Genomic DNA, 20,168 nt, shown 5'->3' with positions numbered 1-20,168 from the left:
AACCTATGAACTTGGGTTCCCCAGAATAAAAAAATTAGAAAGTTAGTATAGAAACAGAAGAAAATTAACTTAAGGGCCAAGTCCTTGGAGTCTGAAAAATAACCAACGAGGTTAAATTGCTTGTTATTTAAAATATACTTTTTTTTTTGAGAGCCAGTGAGAAAACACTACATGTGGTATGAATGTAACTCCTGGCTGATTACAGGGCCACAAGTACTCCTGAAAGTGGAGAATACACAGAACTATATCATGGCTCCTAGATGCATAGAGCAGGCTGCCCTGGAACATGTGGACTCTCAGAGCTGCCAGGTCTGGAAGCTTGCTTTCCATTCACACCAGTGTTAGATCCTGGATGGTGGGCCTTTGCTGAGTGGTTTCTGCAGCCTGCCAGAAGTTGCCTCTCAGCCTCCTACCTTTGCCAAGTGTGAAGGTACATGACATGTGAAGACTGAACTTCACTGACTTCACACAAGGAAAAGAATGATCTCAAGAGATGAGGCCTGATCATGATCTGGGGGCACATTATCAGATGCCACCCCAAGATCTTGCCCTTGTATATCCAAAGCAATGCAAGAGTGCATCTCTCTGTCCTTTGTGCTAAGTCCCAGGTTCAGGACACTCTTCTTAGCATCCACTGAGGATTCCCAACTCTGGTCCTTTACCTTCTCGGTGCATCCAGGATATTAAACTGCATCTGTAACTTTGTTTTGATGGATATCTTCTGAGCTCTGGAGCCTGCTCCAATTCCTTAAGCCCTATCCCCAACAATACCCAAGGGTATAGCATCCATCAGAAGTGAAATTGCTTGGACAGTTCAGCTTGGTTGGACCACCTTAGCAGCCACCTCAATGTGTGTGGTGGGTGATATTAACTAGACTTATTGTGGCAATTACAAAACTTGAATCACTATGTTTTACACCTGAAGCTAATATAATGCTATATGCTGATTATATCTCAATAAAAAATAAAAGATATCCCTTTGCATGTAGCTTTAGAAATTCAAGTACTCTTATAAATATGATCTTTGGTTTATATACCTGTTCATAGGTAGTCAACAAGTACAACTTTTTCAAGCATCACAGTTGGTTCAGGGGTTATTGATGAAACCATCCTTACCAAGTAACAAGTACACTCTTGAAATTCTGTTGGAAAAGAAAGTGTTTAGATAGCAACCCAAAGGCTATATATTGCTGAGAACATGGTATGAAAAAGTTCCTATATAGGCAATTGTTAGATAAAACTGTATGAAACAGAGACCAGTCTTCAAGGATTTAAAATTCAGGTGGAAATTGGTTTATGACAAAAGAATTATAAACTCATGCTGTCCCAAATCACAGAAGGAAGTTGTTTGGCACTTAAGGTTCAATGTCACATAGAAATTAAGTCCACAGAACAGTCTACTTACTTCTATTATCATTACCCTACCTAGCAATGTTGCCATGAAAAAGCAAGAGGAAAAAGCAGTGGGTGAGTGATGACTATTTCTTCAACAACATCTCTACCCTTACCCTTTTATCTGACTGCCTAGAAAAAGAGACCCCCTCACAGCTAAAGCTCATTGTTTCTAGCGGCTTCACCTCACCTCTATCTGGCACTAAGTATAAATGCAATAAAATAAAATGTGCTTTGGAGAAGCATAAATCTGAAATCAAATCCTGGCTCTTCTGTTAAGAGGGAAAATGTTACCTTGAGAAGGTTACTTAACTTCTATGACATGCAGTTTCTAGCTCTGTTAAAAGTAGATAATATTTCCTTCATGGGATTGCAATGATAATAAATGGTACATCAAACACATATACATCACTCAAAAATGCATGGTATATTTTAGGCAGTAAATACATAGCAATTAATAATTTTTCTATAAGCACATTATTATATTTTTTTGTACACAAATGATCATAGAAGGTTCATTCATTATCGCCCAAACCTGGAAAAACCCAGATCTCCTTCTGGGGGTAGTGGCTTACCAATAACTTGTACATCTGTACCATGGACTGCTATTCAGCAATAAAAAGAAATGAACTCTTGATACAGAACAACATGAGTATCCAGTGAACTATGCTAAGTGAAATAAACCTATCCCAAAAGTATAGTAAGTGTATGATTCCATTTATATACTGTTCTTGAGCAGACAAAATAAAAGAAATGGACAACAGATGAAACAGTGGTAGCAAGGAGAAAAGGCCAGAGAGAAATGTGTATGGCTATAGAAAGACAAGAGGGATCTTTGGGATGACATAAGGATATGAATTTAGACAACATCAGTGTCAGTTTTATAAAATATTTTAGTGCTGGAAAATATGATAGTGGCGGGAAATACATGATTTTTTTTCTGCCTTATTTACTCTTTAAAAAATTTATTTACTTATTTTACAGAATGTGTACATGAGATCAGAAAGAGAGGCAGAGGGAGAGGGAGAGAGAGAGAAGCAAACCCCGGCACACACTGTATCAGAGTCTGTGCTCAGCCTGGGATTAATCGCAGGACCCTGAGATCATGACCAGAGCAGAAATCCAGAGTGGACTTAACCAGCTGAGCCACCCAGGTACCCCTGTTTTACTTTTTCTATTACATATTTTTAGGAAAACAAGTGTTTCATATACAGTAAGGACATTTTTTTGTAGTGCCTCGTAAGTCTATGTCAGGCAGTATAGGCACTGGGAATACAACTCAGAACATGGTACAAGATCAAGTATTTACTTTGATGGTTATTACATTAATTTGAAGTTTCAAGTTCCAGTAGCTGGTCATAGATCATCTCAGGGATTGAGGAAAGATGATATACTTCAAGAAACAAGAGGATTTATGAAATTATGGAGATTTTTACCATGGGACTCTTGGTACATTTTGCTCAGAAGCAATATGTGGCCAGGTGGGAAGTTGGTGAGAAGATAGAAAGGATTCAGTATGCCTAATGAAGTCTGGGAAAGAAGAGAATGGATACTGGAGGAAGGAAGGAGTTCCCAGGAGATTGATCATTCCCTTTTCTTCTTCTTTTTTACTTTTCAACTTAATACCTTCAATATTCCCATCACAGATCCCCTCTCCCCCAGACTAGCCCCCAAAAGAACTAAGAGGTCTGGTTGGATTGGAAGTGAAAGAGTGTTTTTGTCAACAGTTATCTAAGAACAAGGGGAAGGGGGGTGCCTGGGTGGTTCAGTGGGTTAAGCCTCTGTCTTCAGCTCAGGTCATGATCTCAGGATCCTGGGATCGAATCCCACATCAGGCTCTCTGCTAAGCAGGAAGCCTGTTTCCCTCTCTCTCTCTCTCTCTGCCTGTCTCTCTGCCAACTTGTGATCTCTCTCTCTGTCAAATAAATAAATAAATTCTTAAAAAAAAAAAAAAGAGGAAGGAACAGGGCACTGGTTATCCCAAGTACCAATAACAGGGACAAAGGGGAATGCCCATACTAATCATGGAAGGATTTATATTCTTCTTTCTAGGTTATGTTAGTCATCTATCAAGGTATCCCAGTGTTTCAATACAGGCATAACAATTACAAGACGGTCCTACTAGACAAAATACAGGACTTTATATCCCTTTTGTGAAAAAAGAATAACTCCATTTCCTATTTTTTTTAAAGATTTGTTTTAAACTTATTTTAGAGAGAGTGAGAGAAAGTACCGTGCACTCAAACAGGGGAAAGGGCTGAAGGAGAGGGAGAGAGAGAATCTTAAGCAGACTCCAAACTGATCACAGAGCCTGATGTGGGGTTCAATCTCATAACCCTGAGATCAGGACCTGAGCCAAAATTAGGAGTTGATCTCTTAACTGACTGAGCCATCTAAGTGCCCCTCTGTTTCCTATTCTATTTATTTGTGTTTAGCATATAATTTTACATGTTAAAAATTGTTTCTGAAGGGAAAAAAGAAAGGAAGGATAGAAGGTAGATGGATTTGGAGTGGAGTAGTGATGAGGGAATTTTTATGGAGAGGGTGGAACTTGAGTTCAACTTTGAAATCTGTTTAATATTTGAATAAATAATGAGAAAGGAGAGCAATTTAAAGTTTGAGGAAATTAATTCAGACAGATGGGAATAAGAATAATCCTTAAAAAAATAATAATCCTTAGACATGTTGATTCTTAAACATTTGAATGCTCCTCTGGTGGTTCCTGTGCTTCCTCACACCGCAAAACCAAGATTTTAGTAAAGTTCTTTACTGGCCACCATTTTTTTTTCCTTCTCTGATAAAAGTGCTAATTTTCTACAATACTACTATAACCCAATTTGACAAGTTGAAAACAATTCTGTTTTCATCAACATTGAATTATGAATATAAAATATTGTATGGGAAATATAATTTGATAAATGGGAACATTCTGGGTCCCATATTGAGTCCAGATGGTCTACAGAGTCTTTAATACATGTATCCATTTGGCATTAGCACATTTGTGTATTACAGTCTTTTTCTCATTTATGCTTAATGATGGATAGATTCCAAATAATACAAGATGTTCCTCAACATGTTCAACTTCTGGTGAGTAAGTGAGCTAACAGTGAGCTCTCTTTTTCCCACTATACCTTATACTGTCAGCATGACTGTTCAAAGATGATTTGAACTTCACATTTATTAACTCATATTTTCTACTTCCTGGAAAAGAACAGATAAAATGAACAAAGGCTTTCCTCCAAAAGGGAAATGTATTTAATATGAACTGTAAAGTTTGCAGTGCATCTAAAATGCTAAAATAGTTTCTTCTAGCTACAGTCAAATGTTGAAATTAGAGCAACAACTAGTGAGGTATAGGTATTTTGGGCTCTTTTTAAAGGTATTTACAGTTAAATTAGGGAAATAGACAAATGCTGTCTTTAATGTAATTCCACTTTACTTATTAGTTTGTTCATTACCTCTGTTATAAATGTATAACTCACCTATCAGTTTTTTTAATCTTCAGCCTTCTTTTATTTATTTATTTATTTGACAGAAAGAGAGAGAGAGAGAGAGAGAGAGAGATCACAAGTAGGCAGAGCAGAAGGCAGAGAAAGAGGAAGAAAGCAGGCTCTCCATTGAGCAGAGAGCCCGATGTGGGGCTCGATCCCAGGACCCTGAGATCATGACCTGAGCTGAAGGCAGAGGCTTAACCCACTGAGCCATCCAGGTGCCCCCAGCCTTTTTCTCTTTACAGTCAGTAAGAGTGTTTCCAATTTATGTTCCTTGAACGCTTCTCAGATCTTCAGCCTACTCTAAAATTTGATGGTTCCCTTTTACAATAAAAAATAAAATCAAATTATTTGACCTGGAAAGAAAAACTACCTGCATTCTTTATTCTCATTTTGCAACATTATTTCCTTTTTTCTTTTATCATTTTTTTCTTTTTAAAAGAATTAATGCTCTTGGCATTCCATCCAGATTAAACGATTTCCTCCTTTTATACGTTAACAGACCTGATGGCAAATCCTACTATGGATGGTTACATCTTGGGATGCCTGGGACTGATCCTAATTCAACTCAATCCTCTGAATTTGTTTGGCAATATGACATGACTTCTACTCACTAGCTACCAAGTTGATATGAGGAATAAGCATCAGTATTTCAAAGTTAAGATATACTCACACCAGTTCACGTAGACTTTGCATCTGATTACACTAGATCAACTTGTCAACACAGAATCAGAGTGAATGACTAAGTGCCTCTCAAAGCATAGAGAAAAAACAGAATATAAGTCGCTCGAGAATGACAGAAGAAGTTTCCAGGGACAAACTCTGTGATCCCTAGCTTCATTCCCTCTAGCTAAATAGAATATAGAATTTTCCACGGGGAATATTTATTGTCCAAATTTTTCTGAGTAACAGAACACTGATAAACTCATATACTTAAAAGGCTACAGTTCTCAGATGCCTTTGTAGGCCATGTGACTAAATTTTGGCCAAAGAGAAGAAAGCAGAAGTGTTGTAAATGCACACTGGAAGCCTCTTAAAAGGCAATGGGAGTTTCTACTCCTGCTATTCTAATTAAGCATATGCCAAACTTTTGGAAATTGTTCCATAGTTCTTGGATTTTTTTTTTCCTTCTCCTTCTTCCTCTTCTCCTTCTCCTCCTGCTCTATCTGCTGTTCCTCCTCCGCCTCCTCCTTTTTCTTCTTCCTCTTCTTCTTATCATCATCATCATCATCATCATCATCACAATCGTCATCATCTTTGGATTTCAGTTTGGGAACTTTCTATTGACGAGTCTTCCAGCTCACAGATTGTTTTCTTGTCTGTGTCAGCTGATGAACTCATTAATCATTCTTCACTTCTGTTATAGTGATTTTGAGTTCTAGAGTTTCCTCTTCACTCTTTCTTAGCATTTTGTTTCCTTCTCTCTGTTTACATTACTCATATATTCTTACCTTTATCTATCTATTAATCATAGTTATTTTAAGTTTCCTGTCAGATAATTCTCAAATCTGTGTCTTGTCTCTCTCTTCTCCTGATCTTTCCTTCATCTCCTCATATTGTGCTCTTGCCCTTTAGCATTCTTTGCAATTTTTTGAAGTCTATACCTAAAAAAAATATGTTCTACTTTGTGATTGAGGTCAGTTTCTGTGTGCATCAATATCAAAGGATGATTAAGAGTTTCGGTGGTTCAGAATTTAGGCATCTTTAGTAGAGTGATGTTTTTCCCATTTTCTGTTCCCATATCTAGGCCCATGTTGAGGTTCTGAAACATGAAAAACACCTATGGAACTTATTTAAAATACAAATTGTTTCACACTTTAGATTCATGAGACAGAATTTGTTAGTATAGAGACCAGGAATACATATGTTAATAAGCCTAAGCTGATTCCTATATATAGGTATTATGCATATATTACTTGCACAGCATCTTGCATGTATAAGCTTAATAGATATTTATCAAAATAACAACTGAATTGTAGAAATTTTAATTTGTGATTGTCAGAAAAATACAGAATACTTTAGTTAGATACTAACTGATGAAAAGTACTACTTGCTCTCAGAATTGGTTAACAAGTGATTAGAATATGTCACAATATTATGACACAGAAAATAATTGTTTCAATTTTTGTAGTAGATATCAACTGTCTGGGTCCACATTTCCCCTTCAATTTTAACTGCCTTTTTAATGTAATAGGTGCAGCATCACATCCCTTGACACATATATTGCTTCAAGATTTTCTTGTTCATTCTTAGAGTAGAGGGTCAATTTTAAGAGGATAGCTATGTTTCAACACGTAAACTCAAAATGTAAGCCTTAGTGGTCATGCTTCTACTCATTTTGGAAGGAGAAGCAGAAGAACTGGGTTGGCAAAGAAGGAGAATAACAAAAGAAATACAGAGAGAAGTAAATTAAAAAGTGAAGTTCAATGACATTTGAATCTCCAAATCCAACTGAGGCATAAACCTCAGGTGTTTTTCTGACTTTGAAATCCTTGTAACACCTTTGTGTTTATATGATACATTGTTCTTTTTGCAGAAACTATCTCTTAATATATCTAGTTGTTCCTCACTAAGAGAATAATAACATAGGCAATATAATATTGTATATAATACTATATATCATTATATGCTATATATAATATATAAAATACTAAAATTATAATTGCTAAATATACTTATATATAATAATACATGTAGCACTATTTGTAATTATATGTAATATGTCATTACATATAATATGTATTATATACAGCTATAGCAAAGTTTTCACAAATACAAAACAAACAAAAAGATTCTCCTTACCCCCATGGAAACATAATATTTGTTGGAGTTTTTTACATATGAGGTGCCATAGCTCTGTTTCATTATTAGTAGTACTGGGAATTATTTATCTTTTGGTTGTTGTGATAGGTGTTGTAGAAAGTCTGCTTATATGGCAGGACGTTGAGTAGATAAACACAAGTATTAAGAGTTTTCATATACCTTAAAAATCTATTGAAACCTGAAAAAGAAGCTTCTCTTATTATCAAGATAACTTTTGGTAAAACCACAACATAACTTTCCTAGGACTATTCCTCATAAAAGAGAATAATGCTAAAATTTTGCTTCTACAATTGTATAATTTTTGTAGCTATTAGAAACATATTACTTTCAAATCCCTGTTGTCATGAAGTGTATAAGTGGTGTTTCAATTTAAGTCCAGAGGGAATTCAAGTTCATGAAGGCAATGGTTTTTACATATCAGCGTATATTAGAATCTCCTGTAAGGCTTATTAAAACACAGATTGCCAGGTTCTGCCCCTTAGAATAACTGATTCAGTAGGTCTGAAGTGGGAACTGATAATTTGCATTTCTAACAAGTTCTTACATGATGTTGAGACCCTTTGAGAAACAATTCCCTGAGTCATCTCTTGTATGTAATCAGTTGACTTCATTCCTTTGCATCTAAAATAGTACTGTTGAGAAAATAGTACCCCAAATAATTTTCTAAGTGGCTTAATTTTCTCATGAACTCCAGTTGAGAAAGGTTGCCAGAAAATTCCAGTGTTTACACAAGATCCTTCTTATCTCTCCCTATGAACTGTGCAGAAATAATGTGAGAACTCATAATAATGAGAAACTTTTAGCATCTGTGAGATTGCTTTGAAAATCCCCATGCACTGACATAAATAAATACTTGAACTTAATTGTCCCTAATTAGACTTCTTGGAAATGACCTATAATTAGACTAGTGCACACCAGTTTGAAGAAAAGTGTCTGTTAATTAAATATCCTGCTGAATATATTATCGAAAAAGATTTATAGACTGATAGAATCACTGATTTTCAGAATGTGTTACAATGCCCTCCTCTGACTTATTTCATGCATATGCAAAAGTACTTAATGGATGCTTAACCCTAAAAACTAAACCTGGGAAAAAAAAAAAAAAAAACTAAACTAAACCTGGAATTCCTTCTGCTTTGAGTCTTTTATTTCTCAAGGCAGTAAAAAATGACAGGGTAACAATACATGAGCATAGCTTCGAGAGCAGCAAACTATTTCTCTATAGGTTTAATAAAGAATGAGCATATCTCAAGTTTCTCAAAGATCTTAAGATTTATGAGGTAGAACTTGCACATGCTGTAAATTCTTTCACTCTTCCTAGGGCTTCTCTCCCTCTGGTTTTTGTTGTTGCTTGCTTGCTTGTTTGTTTTTATGCCTCCTTTCTTGCTTGAAAAATTAAATCTGAATGTGAAATTTTCTTCATTTTTCCTTCATCATTCAGGTTAGCTTAATTATATTTTGCTTTTGCCCATTATTTTCATGATGGTTTACCTTTATTTATTTTAGATTTTCTCTGTATTGCTGCCTCCCCACCCCCCCGCCATGTTCAGAATTATTTGTCAGCCTTTGGTGTTTTTTTGTTTGTTTGTTTTCCTTCCTTTATTTTCCCTTTGTTGATTCTTTGGTGCTCTTATTCTGCCACCAGAGTCAAAACAAATGTGAAACCAGTGTCCCATGTGGATTTACTCTGTTCTGCCCGACATTTTTCTTTTATGTTTTTGTTTGTTACAAATTATCATGGTTTATAAACCCTTCCAGGCTTTTCAAAGGGATATGTATTACCAAACAGGAAAAATAAAAGGATGTAGCAGTTTCAGAGACACAAATTCCTTTTCAGAAGTCACAGAGGATACTACAGGAAAGCAATCGAACGGTGATTGGATACATTCTCTAACATCATGAGGTAATATGATTGCCCCTATAATGTCACAGAAGTTAATGGGGCAATTTCCTGTGGAGAAACAGGATAGCATACAGCAAATCTCATGGCCCATTCTGGACAGAAAACCAGGCCTCTTTGCTCAATGGAGATTATAGTTTCAAAATAATTCAGAAAATCACATATTCATGAAAATTTGAACCACTGATTCATGTTTATTCAGGACCTCAGCTACCTGATAAGTTAGTCATATAGTTAGTTGGACGTAAATAATTAATTGTCCCAAAATTGAAAGAAAGGTCTTAAATTTTCTATGTTGTTGTCTCATACATTTTTTGTTTGTTTTGTTTTGTTTTGTTTTTAAGATTTGTTTATTTTAGAGAGTGGGAACGGAGAGAGGGTCTCAAGCAGACTCTATGCTTAGTACAAAGCCCAAAGTAAGGCTTGCCCTCACAACTGTGACATCACAACCTTACCCAAAACTAACAGTCAGGAACTTAACCACTTAACTGATCGCACTGTCCAGGTGCCCTCTCACAGGTTTTTTAATAGTAAGCCCTAGCAATTACCTTTAAGAAAACTGTAGTGAGAGAACTTTAAGGAAACTGTAGTGATTTTCATAGTGGAAGATCCCCCAAATAGAAGAAAACCAAGATTCATATCAGGCAAGAAAATGACAAATATCATATATGTGTGTGTGTGGTGTGTGTGTGTGTGTTTGTGTGTGTTTTGTACGCATTCCTGCACACTCTAGTTTTATCTATTTTTGAATTTCATAAAATCGAATCAATATGTATGTCTTATAAAATAACCTTCTTCTATTTGACACTATGTTTGTAGGACACATATTGATATGTGTAGCCAAATAGGTTTATTTCCAGAGTGATACTGTATTCCATTTTTGTTACTGTATTGTAATGCATATATTTATTTATTCTCTTTAGGATTTTCCCAGTTTTGATTTACAGATAATGCTTTGAACATTCTTTTTAAAGTATTCTAAATCCCTCCAGAATATTTAGCTAGGGGTGGGATTTCTGGGTTTTCAGGGAAGATATACATATTTATATTTGATAAGTAATGAAGCATTATTTTCCAAAATATCTGTACCAATTTTTACTTCTACCCCCAATCTGTAAGAGTTCCCACTGCATTTGGATTAGTTATTGCCACAGTGATGCTGCTAAAGAAGCCAACTCTAACTCAGTGGCTAAACATACCAATCACATATTCTCATTATTGTCATCTGTGGATTGTTTCTGCTTCACAGTGGAGTAGTGCAGACCTAAATCTGCTCCAGGTGCTTCCCTCCCACTTAAGTCAGGAGACAGCAAGGACACGTTCTTCATCGTAATGACAGGCATGAGAGAGTCAAACTAACAGCGCACATCATTTCAAAGCCTCTGCTACCATTACAGTTGCTAACATCCCAGGATCCAAAGCAAGCCACCAGGCCAGTCACCAAGTCAGAAGGGGAGAAAGTTACTCCACCCTTAATGGGAGATACTACCTTGTTCTATGGTAAAAGGTACAAGGTAGGGAGGAATGGAAAATTGAGACCAGTACCTTATCGCATCTCTGCATTGTCATCAACATTTGGTACCTTCACACTTCTTAAAATGATAGATACTGGGGGCGCCTGGGTGGCTCAGTGGGTTAAAGCCTCTACCTTCAGCTCAGGTCATGATCCCAGGGTCCTGGGATCGAGCCCCGCATCGGGCTCTCTGCTCAGTGGGGAGCCTGCTTCCCTTCCTCTCTGCCTGCCTCTCTGCCTACTTGTGATCTCTGTCTGTCAAGTAAATAAATAAAATCTTTAAAAAAATTATAAAAAAAATGATAGATACTGGTACTTTTTGCATATTCGCATGGTTATTCATGAGGCTGGGAATATTGTTATACTTTTATTGGCCATTTCTATTTTCCTTTTTCATGAAATCCTGGTCAAGTTTTCTGCCACCCTTTTAGTAAGGGATTCTTTGTCTATTTCTCTTGACAGTCATTTTGTATTTTATTTGCCTTTCTCTCCACCCCCACATATAATCTTAGCAAGTATTTTTACTTCATTTATAATGATTTTTATCAAGAGTTCTTACTTATAAAATAATCAAATATGTCCTTTGATATATGGTTGATAACTTTTTGTCTTGCTGAAGAAGTCCTTTTTCAGAGGGAAGTTATGAAAATATTCACCTATATTATATTATCTCTGAAAAACTTTATAGCTCTGTCTCACAAATTTAGGTACTCAATGTATCTTGATATGACAGTTCTTTCCACTCATCTTTTTAAAGTATGTCTTGGGCTCTTCTTGTATTTTGTACTTGGTATAAGATTTTAAATCAACATTGCAAGTTCCATGAAATTCTGGTATATTTAGCTTTTTGCACATTAAAATTACACATGAATTGTGTCATTTTTTTTCCAATATTGAGTTTAATGAGTTTTTCAGTTCACAAAGATTTATTTTCATCTTTAATTTTTCCAGATAGTTTTGTGATTTTCTTGACAAAGTTCTTACATTTTTAACTTGTTTATTTCCAAGTGCTTGATGTTTTTGCAGCTATTGTACTGGTGTCATAAAAAATTTACTTTCTAACCATTCATTTCCTAAACATTTAGTGCTATAATGTAGCATTCATTTGTGGGATTCTTTATTTTTTTTGCCCAGTAATATTGCTGAGTATATTCATGAAATTTAATATTATCCAATAATTACTTTAGAATTTGTGTGTCTGAAGTTATATCATTTGTGAACATTGAAAGTCTTTTTTCTTCCTTTCAAATTCTTATAGCATCTATTTTGATTAGTTGCCTTTAAATGTATTGGCTAGGTCCCAAAGTAAAATGTTGAAATAGTAATAGTGGAATTTTGGCTTTAAATTGAATATGAAGGGAAAGGTTTACATATCTTATCATTACATAATGTTTGCTCTAAATTTTGAGGAGATTTTTAATCACTTTTTGAAAAGATCGTTCAGATTTCTGCTTTTAAAAAAATGAATGGTTGTTCAATTTTAAAATGATTTTATTGCATTTATTCAAAAGACTTTCTTTTTTTGTCCCTTAGTCTTTAATGTGTTTAAATTTAATTTTTAATGTTAAATTAACTTTCTATTCACTGATAATCTAAAATTCATTATGGCATATTTTCCTGGATCAGTTTATTAATAAACTATTTGGTATTTTTCCATCATTATTTTTTATGAAGACAGGCCTTAAATTTTCCTTTATTTGATGCCTTGTTTCTGGCTTTGATACCTAAGTAGCTTAAAATAAGTTTTAAAATGTCCCTTTATGTTTCATTCTTTTAAATGTTTTGGTAACACTGGAAGTGAATATTCCTTGTAAGTCTGGAAAAACTTAGTGATAAAGGCCTCTCAGCTATAGTTTATTTCATAGGGATATTGAGTCTATAATGATTTGGTCTTGATAAATATATAAATTTTAAGATTTTTATTTTTTCTTGAGTCAGTTTTTATGATTTATATATTTTACATAAATGTTTACAAAATTTCATATTTTTGAAAATATTCCATTTTTAAACTTTTATCATACATTTTTAATGTTTGAAATATCTGAGTTATTGTTCTCTTTTCATTTTTAGTAGAACCTGTACCAACACTTTCTTTCTTCATTATTTGCACTTTTACCTTTATAATTCTTCCTCTAGAATCTTGTCTATGATAATCTTTTCAGACTTTCTGAATGTTTACTTTGTAACTCTTATAATTATGTAAATTCATGCCTGTGTAGTTCTCTTAAACTCTTAAAACTGAAGTTATGACGTTATTTTTATTACTAGCACTTAGTTAAAATATTTGCTGATTTTTATTGTTTTTCTCAAACTAATGTGTAGTTTATTCTTAGTAATAATTAGTTAATGCTTATTAATTTTCACAAATATAGGAGGCTTTATCTTTTTGTTATTGATTTTTGCTTTATGACATCATGGTTAGACTTCATGGTCTAGATATTTGAAAAAAAGACGAGACCTGCTACACATTACGGTACATGTAAAGTGACAATATTACTTATTTTCTGATCTGTTACACTTTTGAGTGTGAAAAGTAATGGGGAACAGATGACCATCAGGAAAATGGCTTGAGCAAATCAGGCTGTATGGTCTCCCAAACTATGTGATACCTCCTTAGAACTTTCTTATGAATGCTAGAAAATAACTGTTTTCTATTGTTATGTGCAATGTGTATATACAAACTAATAGATTGCAGAAAAGAAGGGGATAGGAGCAAGCAAATATATGATGACATCACAGATCTATACCCTGCTTAGAAATCCCCGTGTGCCATTTGACAATTATAGAAAACAAAGTAATTTTAAAAAACAATTATGAGACTAGTCCCATCACCGTATATAAAATAATTCATAACATGCACATACACACACACACACACACACATTTTTTACTCAAGTTTCACACTATGTCTTTTACTGAAATTTTTAGAGGAAAAAAGTACTCTTTCTGGCTAAGTTAATAAAGATTTATTTTCTTTATATGGGTACCAGAGCAACAATATCTCCTCAAATGACAAATCTGAGGTGTTTGATACCCTTAATTTGTCTCTCTAGCTGATACTTTTGAATAATATTAATTTACTCTCTTCTTTTTGACCCTTCTTTGCAATGATGAACCACATAAGCCGAACCCTCTTGCACTCTGGTTTTTGGGTAGTTTCTGGTTTTGGAGAGCAAAAGTAGGAAGAAAGTAATGTCTAGTTATTTGTTGCCCTTGTTTAGTTTACTGGTTTTCAGGAAGTAGTGGCCAGATTCTTATACCAAGGCCCCAGCTATCTTCTATAGCAAAAGATCTCTGTTGATTCTTCTTTCCATGATCCCTTCATGCCTAGGTAACAGCGGCTTCCCAACTCCTACTGAAACCAAGGGCTCCATCATTCCTTATCATTTAATTCTGTCCACAACTTTTTATATTTCTTTTATTAAACACTCTCTATTAGCATGTTAAATCCCTCCCATGACCCAGGCTACCATAATATATTATTATGGTTTTCAAATGAATGTGAAATCAATTCATAATTATTATTCATAATTCAAAAATCATCATATAACTTCTAAATATACCTTCAGTATCACTAATTATATAGATAATCATATTTGGGGGAAGACTGTACTGTACACTATTAAAATTTACTCTGTCTTCCTAAACTTGGTTTCTAAGAAGCAAGTGGAAGGGACATCCCCAACTGTAGTATTTATTCAAAAAAAGTCACTTTTATATCATGTACAGAACAGATATAGTCTCATGAGAGCTATTATTGAGGACAATAATACATTTTTCTATGTAATATGCCCAGTACAACTGAGGTATATTGATACATTTATGAAAGTTCTCACTTAAGACTAGATATCAAGTATTAAATTCCTAACAAATATCAAGTGCTTTCAAATTTATTATTTTCATCATGTTTGTTTTTCTTTTTGCTTTGAAAAAAATTATTTTCCATGCCTCCCTCTTAGATAATACTAATATCTTAAAAAATTGTAGAAAATTCATATTTTTCTCCAATATACTCTAAATATAGCTTGCTATAGATGGATAATTCTATGAGGAAAAACTAGAATTACAGATCAGGTACCTCCACATTCCTACGTCTCATTCTTGGTTATTTACATGGATTTGGTTCATTTTTTAGTGATCTTCAATATTAAATATGCCCTCTGGGGACCATGTAGGTGTAGGTGAGATTGTAATTGTTCCAAGTGAGAATGAGTTAATCACAGAAAAATGAGAAAAAGAAAGGAAATAAATCCATGTTCCGGGGCGCCTGGGTGGCTCAGTGGGTTAAGCCGCTGCCTTCGGCTCAGGTCATGATCTCAGGGTCCTGGGATCGAGTCCCACATCGGGCTCTCTGCTCAAGGGGAGCCTGCTTCCTCCTCTCTCTCTCTCTGCCTGCCTCTCTGCCTACTTGTGATCTCTCTCTGTCAGATAAATAAATAAAATCTTAAAAAAAAAAAAAATCCATGTTCCAAAGATGTCATCCTTAGCATCCTTCAATGAAACAAAGTTACATAAGAAGAATCTGGCAATATGAACATTTATTTATTTATTTATTTATTTATTTATTTATTCAAAATTTTATCACCTCTCTATATACCGGGAGCCAGGAGTTTAAATGGTTCTGAACTTAGGAAAAAAGAATTTGGGACCAAAGTGAAAACAGTGAAGAGTTTGATTTTTTTCATGATATGCCTTGTGTAAATGCTCAATCCTGTCTCTCATGGTATAGGCTCTTTGGAAAGCCTTCTTACAAAAAGACTAGACTGCCAACTTCTTAGCAATTTGAAGTACTAGGTATATAATCATTGATGAATCATTTCTTACCGAGGAGCCAATTTAGAACAGAAATGGACAGGCAAGCTGCTAACAGTAGGATGGAGGCTTCTGAGATGTAGAAGGAGAGAAGAGAAGAACAGCATGCTTTCACATTAATTTGGTCTGTAACCTTGGCACTAAAGTGATAATGGAAATCTCATAAGGTGTGAATGAAGGTCTCCAACCAAGCTAGTGAGGATGTTACATAATACATCAGTTATAAAACCTCTTTTGACTGCATATATATTGAGTGTCTCATACCTAATAACACTTAACCCACTAATATTATGAAGTGTAGAAAAAAGCATGAATTTTGAAGTTAGGGAAGTCGAAGTTAGCTAAGTGCATTGGGTGAACCATTTAACCTTTCCTGACTTTGGTGTGCTTATCTGTAAAATGATGACATTCAATCTAATTATTTGAAAGGTCTCATTGAACTCCACAAAACCTATAGCTGTACATATGTTTAATAATCAAACTACAAGTGAGGTGATATGGCATAATGGGAAGAGACAGGGATTTATTTCAAGAGAAAACAAGTCTGATTTTGAGATGTAGACTGCTTAAATATTTTTGCTTTTGACCTTGTGATCTTGAACTGGAAACTTAGGTATTACAAGACTTCAATTGATCTTCTTCAAAATGTACATAATAATTTTTGGTGAAGTTGTTTTTGTTAAAAAGCAAATGATAAAAAACATAGAGATAAATATCCAAACACTGTATAAATGGAAAGAACAGGTAGTTATATATTGGCTGTGGATGATGGATCTGAAATAAAAACTGAGTTGTTGAAATTTATCCCACCCCCCTTTAAAATATATATATATATATCTTTTGTTCCAGCCTCTTAAAAACAGTCATGACTTCTTGCTTTTTCTTCACCTGCTGGGAATACCATAGAGTGTTAAGATGTTGGTAGAATAACATGATGAATTCCCTGCCAATCTGAGTCCCTCCCTGATAATGGCAAAACCTCAGCAACCTGAATTAGGTAGAGTTAGTGGAAATAATTCTTTGTTATTATGCTACATAGATTTAGGTGTAAATTTAGCTTGTAGCATACTGAAGTTTTCTGAGCAAGAGAAACACCAAGCCCAGAGAAATTATTTGTTCACTAATATAGGTCAGAGAGAAATCAGGATGCTAAAGTAACCTAGCCAAACGGGGATAATAAGTATGTGCAGACTTAAAAGAATACAAGGGTAGGTAGTTAGGTAAGAGGATATTGCAGTGGAAGTGGCTAAGATGATACATTATAAAGTAGATTGGCCCCCAGAGGGCATGTTTAATATTGACGATCACTAAAAAAATGAACCAAGTTCATGTAAATAACCAAGAAAATTCTAATGAAAAAAATTTTATATGGTAGCAGTTATGGTTCTAGGATGTCCTTCTGTGGATTTTTGTTTGTTTGTTTGTTTATTGTTTGTTTGCTTGTTTTTACCCAGAAGATCATTATTTTGAAGGGAAAAAATATTTATTTTCTGTGAACAGAAAATATCAAGAGTACAGAAAATACTCCAGCTCCATTCATTTAGACAGGGACTGAAGGCAGTGCTATATCTGAAGTGGGCTAGTAGAATCTCTATGTTTAAATGTATATATTTATAGTGTATGTATTCATATACATATAGTGTGTGTGTGTGCATGCTTATGTTAGTATGTGTAACTAAAGTATTTCATGTAGGCAGGATTTTTTCTCTTTTCTCTCTTCTTCTCTCTCTCTTTCTCATAATAGGAACTCAATAAGTATTTACTTTATTTACTCACAAGGTGGCTAAATGATTGAATAGAGGCAGTAAGTATGTGAATGAATGAATGACAATGATAAAGTTTGGATAAAATGTGTTTGGGGCAGGAAACCATAGTTTGGTAGCATGTGGATGCTAATGCTAATCACTTATATTAGAAACATCAGAAACTAGATTTTAAAGCAGCAAAATGTATGCTAGGCCACATCCTCATTGATAGATGCTGGGCTTTCTTAAAATTTCTTTTTTAGGGGCGCCTGGGTGGCTCAGTGGGTTAAGCCCCTGCCTTCGGCTCAGGTCATGATCTCAGGGTCTTGGGATGGAGTCCCGCATGGGGCTCTCTGCTTAGCAGGGAACCTGCTTCTTTCTCTCTCTCTCTCTCTCTCCCCCTGCCTGCCTCTCCATCTACTTGTGATCTCTGTCAAAAAAATAAATAAAATCTTAAAAAAAAAATTTCTTTTTTAAGTTTTTGTTTAAATTTCAGTTAATTAACATACAATGGAATATTAGTTTCAGGAGTAGGTTTAGTGATTCATCACCTCACACAACAATCAGAGCTCATCACAAATGCTTTCATAAATCTTCATCACCCATTTAACCCATCTCCAACACACCTCCCTTCCAGGAACCTTCAATTTATTCTCTAAGAGTTTGTTTTGTAGTTTGTGTATCCTTTCCCTCCTCCCCCACCATGTACATTTGTTTGTTACTTAAATTACACATTAGTGTGAAATCATATGATATTTGTCTTTCTCTTATTGATTTATTTCACTTAACATAATACTCTCTAGCTCTACTCACACCATTGCAAATGACAAGATTTCCTTCCTTTTCATAGCTGAGTAATATTCTACTGTGTGTGTGTGTGTGTGTGTGTGTGTGTGTGTGTGTATCTCACTTCTTTATCTACCAACAGCTGATGGGCATTTGGGCTCTTTCTATAATTTTGCTGTTGTTGCTTATGTTGCTATAAACACTGGGGTTCATATACCCTTTGAAACCAGTATTTCTGTATCCTTTGTGTGAATACCTAGTAGAGAAATTGCTGGATCATAGAGTATTTCTATTTTTAAGTTTTTGAGGAAACTCCATACTGTTTTCTGGAGTGGCTGCACCAGTTTGCCTTCCCACCAAGACCTTCCTCTGTATCCTTGTCAACATCTGTCATTCCCTGTGCTGTTAATTTTAGCCATTCTGACAGCTGTGAGGTGATATCACATTGTAGTTTTGATTTATATTTCCCTGATGGTGACTGATGTTGAGCAGCTAGATGCTAGGCTTTTAATATCTTTACTACTTCAGTCAGAATTGTCTCAGGAACCGGTGGTAGACAAATTATTTTTACACTCTAGGATTTAATAAACTTTTAGTTCTTGGCCTTGACATTCTTTGTCTCAACTGTTTGCATTTGCTTCTCTCCTGAGCAGATTCTTCCATTTTCTAATAGATTTTAACTTCTCACTCTACCTCTCTGTAAGCCTCTGTCTGGTGAATTCCTTTAGTAAATTATCTTCTAGTTCTCAGGAAACTTTATTTCTATTCCCAAAATTATTTATTTGTCACAGCAGTAATACTTCTTTTTCTTTTTTTTAAGATTTTATTTATTTATTTGAGAGAGAAAGGGGAGGGATGGAGGGAAAGGGAGGGCCAAAAGTCTCAAATAGACTCTGGGGAGTGTGGGGCCCAATACAGGGCTCAGTCCCATGACCCCGAGATCACGACCTGAGCTGAAACCAAGAGTCCAACTCTCAACTGACTGAGGCAGCCAAGCACCCCAATAGTCATACTTTTCTACTTAAGATTGGTTTCTCCTTAAAATAAAACAAAACAAAACAAAAAGCAAACAAATGAGCAAACAGAGTTTGGTTTCTCTTTAACCTCTGCTAATGTGGAAGTTCCTGTTTAGCTTGCTGGATACACAGTAATCATTCAACTAAGATATAATGAGTCAACAAATAAATCAATAAGGCTAAAATTCTCTTATCACTTGAGACGTAGAAATGCAGGTGCTGTCAACTATGATTTATTTAGTAGAGTCATTTTATGTACATTACCCTCTCTATTTTCAGTACAGAAAATGGGAGTTCTGTAATACCTCAAAAGTAAGGAACTGTATTTCTACCTTATCATACAGGAGAATATATACATAAAATATTCTGCCAATTTAAATGGCTTCTTTAGAACTTATATAAATTGTAAGATTTTTAGGATCACATACATAGCTTTGGTGAAATTACGTAGAATTAAAAGTGACTTTTTTTTTTTTTTTCCAGGTATCTATACTATTCTGAAATTTGTGAGACTAGTCAGCAGGAAACCATAAGAAAGAGTGAGGTGGGAGAGATGAAAGAGAATATCAAATCGATGTTGATCTGGTAACATATCTGCATATCTGTGTGTGAAAACTAGACACAGATGTTAGACTTCTCTGGATAATGCACTTTAAGATAACAGAATCACATCCCTGACTTTAGGTAACC

This window comes from Mustela lutreola, chromosome 1 (assembly GCF_030435805.1).
Source record: "Mustela lutreola isolate mMusLut2 chromosome 1, mMusLut2.pri, whole genome shotgun sequence".
NCBI lineage: Eukaryota > Metazoa > Chordata > Mammalia > Carnivora > Mustelidae > Mustela > Mustela lutreola.
Note: the sequence above shows the minus strand (reverse complement) of the source record.